The following is a 4,155-nucleotide window of genomic DNA, read 5'->3' as shown; positions in this document are numbered from 1 at the left end:
CAATATTCAAATTTCCCTGCTTTAAATTTGCAAACTCGGCTCCCCTATCTTTCCTGTAAGAGGTAGGAAAGAAACGCTGATAAAATTCAGATTTAAAGATATCCCAGGTAACAATCGTACCTCGACTCTCTAAAGCTTTCTTGGTCATGATCCACCAACTTTTAGCAACATCCAATAACTGATGAACAACTAACTTGATTCTACGATCATCTGGATACTCAAGAGATTCAAATAATTGGTCCATATTCTCCAACCAGTTCTCACAGTCTAATGCATTCTCCGTACCCTTCAACATCGGTGGGTGCAAAGACTGAAATCTGGCTAACAGTATCTCCATCGGAGTCGGAGTTATATCCATCTGAGTATGAGTAGCACTGCCCTGATCTTGTGCCACTGGTACGTTCTGTCTATGTCTACCACGACCTCTACCTCGAGTAGCCATGTCTGATATACAATAGATCAACCACAGATAAAATCACAAAATCACAATCATCTCAATCTTGTATCAATCATCTCTGGCTCTCGAGACTCAACAATCTCAAAAATCTCGAATAAAGCTCAACAATATAATTTCTCAATTTAAATCATGTATTTCACATTATAGCACAATGAAAATGCTAACAAATATATAACATGATCAATCAATTCTAACTGACTCGATCTACCCTGTTCCCAAATATCTTACGCTCTGATACCACCTAATGTGGGGCCCCGGGTCCGATATCTAATACTAATAATTATAATTGTCACACACCAAATGATTGAGTAAAATACATAATTTGTTGTTCACAAACTTACATAAACATCGTCAAAATAATTTAATTGTCTCAAATGTTTGAAATATAAATTTTCAACATGCCAACATGAAGTAGTGAACCAAAGAAATCCAAACATCATCACATAGCTCCTAAGACCCGAGAATCCCACTCTAACTCGTATCTCCTCGCCTTGAGCTGGACTCTGGCATCCCAAGCCTCGCCTCACCTACCGTCAAGCACATGAAAACAAGAGGTACCGGACATGCCGGTGAGTATAAACCCAGTATGATACAATCAATCACAAATGAGAGTTAAATTTTCAAATATTTCATATAAATTCATAAAGATGCAATATAATGCAATGCATGATCAGAAGCTGTGGGCTATCAATAAATCTCAAGATCAAGTGAATCATCTGGTCATAGGGTACCCAAGGGAATAGAATCACCCAGCAACATCCACCGACTCATCCGCTCGGGGTGGGGTGCTGTGTTCTACAATCCCAGGACTATGGTGCGCCTATAGAGAGTGTTCAGGCCATAGCAGCGACCTCCGCATACACTATGCCAACTCAACTATAGCCCCATACGTCCAACAAATCAATATATCAAGGCGACCTCCGCCATATCAAATCTGAATCAACAAGTGGCTCAATATGCAATGTCATGATGCAAATCAATATCATCATCTCGATATCATAATCAACTCATCTCAATACAACAATCATCATCAAATCACCAATAGTTCATCAAGCCATAGAGTTTTCAATTTAAAATAAAAATGATACTTTTACCTCGTATGTTATCGACCGTAACATACCTTTCAAATATTACCAAAAGAAGATCGAAATGTGTAGATGAGAAGTCTTGAACCTTTGAATTCTACTATAACTCAAGGACTTTGATCATCTATCAAAACAGAGTAATTTCTGTTCAAAATTCATAATTAGTTCAATACTGCTTTGAATCAAGATCCGTAAATTTCTTAACCTTAATATGCCATAAAAACATTCATTGAATCATTTCATCAAACACATAGCATGCGTGCTAAAGAAATTAGCTCCTATACTTTGCCATTGGCTTCAATTCCATTTTAAATTCAAACCAACACAATTTCAACATCTCCAACATCTCAAATATCAACACAAATATCAATTCTAAACTTCATCCCATTTCCAAACTTGAATAAAAATATAACATACTTACACCATCTTGAAGATCTTGGAGAGAGGATCACAAATCTAACTTCATTTCATAATTTCCTTGAACAAATCTCCCATAGATTGAAGAAGAAATTAGAAGATGAAAGGAAAAATGAAGAACCCTAGCTCTAAACCGATGGAGTAGGAAAAAGAGAAGAGAAAATGATACAAAAATCATTCCCCAATCAAATATATACCATCCAAACCTCAAAACACGTTTTTTGTACAAGTGCTGGGCGCCATGGCGCGTGATTTTGGCGCAGCCGCGCGCCCCTTGCTGCCCAAACACCAAAATTTCAGCACTGCGCGCGCTAGGGCGCCGGATCCTGCGCAGGGGCGCGCAGTATTCTGCCAAGAACGCATTTTTAACTTCAGAATTTGCGAAAGTGGTAAACTACAAAGTTGTAGCCCTATGTCTTGGCTTGCATCTCCAATTGGCCTCATGTCATTTGGAGATCTGAGTAAAAAGTTATGCTAAATCTCCCAACATGTGTCATTGTAGGAACGACGATACGCACGACACACTTTGGGGCGCTTTTGGCTCGTCTTCCCTAATGATTTGAACAAAACTCAAAACATTAAAGTTATAGCCTTATGTCATATCTTTTTAATGGAAGTAGCCTCACATCAATTGGATCAATATACAAAACATTATGCTAAAAACCACAACTACTGCCACATTTTTCATACCGTTTCTGCACTTCCATCACCTATTTAGCTCAAATTCAACCTTTGATTCTACCCATCAATTTTCTATTCCATTCTATAACATTCATTACCATTTATACCACAACGTAAAGTCATAAACCATCACAACTAATGCCACAATATTTCAAAATTCGGGAATTACATAAACGTATAGGTGGATGTCATAAATGTGCAAGGTGGACTTGCAAAGGGAAATGCAAAAATGTCGGAATGACATCAATGAATAGATAAGATAAAATTTTATTCATTAAGAATTGTCTGAGTAAAGAGCCTTTGGATAATTTTCTAGAGGTTCTTGATACACATTCTAGTGGATACGTGGAAAATGAACTTCTTAAACTATGGTGGCAATTTCAACATGAGGAATATCAATATGGACGGTGGAATCAGCCTTATAAAGATCCTACTATAGTAACGCATATCTGTTTAGATAAGTAAATATATATATATACAATTTCGTCTCGGGAATCTGACGTTAAAAGACCCTGTTTGCCAATTTATAAGAAAATTGGATGGGAAGCATATCCTCGACTCGTAGAAGGCGTTGAAGTCGTTACTGAACGTAAAATCAGATAAAGATGTGAGCCACAATCACAACTACGCTTTATATATGTGTTTTAATTTGTGTCATTTTTATTTTCTTTTAATAATAATAATTTCCTTAACAAATATTGACTTTTGGCATGTTACGCTTATAAATTCATATGCTGTGATCTAACAATTGCAGAAAACATATTTCTCAACTTGTCGACGTCCACGGTAAGTAAAATAAAAAATATTTGTTTATTTTGTGGATCTAGTGCAGGAAAAGATTCAATTTATGAATAGGTAGCAGAAAAGCTTGGAATAACACTTGCTAAAAAAAAGATTCATTTGGTATATGGTGGTGGTGAAGTTGGTCTCATGGGAAAAGTTGCAAAAGCTGCGCATGCAGGTGGAAGTGAAGTCTTAGGCATTATTCCGATTACCTTAGCCAATCTTACTGGACCAAAAATAGGAGAAGAAATGAAAGTGGACAATGTGTATGAACGAATTACTCAAATGATTGAACATTCAGATGCTTTCATTGCTTTGCCAGGAGGTTTCGGTACTTTGGAAGAAATATTTCATACTGTTTGTTGGGCACAATTAAATATCCACAATAAGCCAATTGATTTGTTAAATGTTAACAATTATTATGATAAATTGCTATCGTTTCTTGATGATGTTGTGGAACATGGATTTATTTCATTAGCTTCGCGAAGGATGTTAGTTTCTGCTACAAGTGAAGGTGAACTTATTGATTTACTGCAAGGATTTAGTCATGAACCAGATCCATTCTTATCTCAACTTAATTGGCCAACATCCAAGAGTAAGAAAAGAAAATTCATGTGATGCTGAACTTGTGATTCAACGGTATGTTTTAATATTTTGTTTTCTCTTTAAGGTATGAAAAATCTCCTCTTCTTCTTCTCCTCTTAGTTTGTTTTTATAAAAAAATAAAAAAAA

The sequence above is a fragment of the Primulina huaijiensis genome, chromosome 7, assembly GCF_012295235.1.
Source record: "Primulina huaijiensis isolate GDHJ02 chromosome 7, ASM1229523v2, whole genome shotgun sequence".
Taxonomy (NCBI): Eukaryota; Viridiplantae; Streptophyta; class Magnoliopsida; order Lamiales; family Gesneriaceae; genus Primulina; species Primulina huaijiensis.
This window is presented reverse-complemented; position numbering follows the sequence as displayed.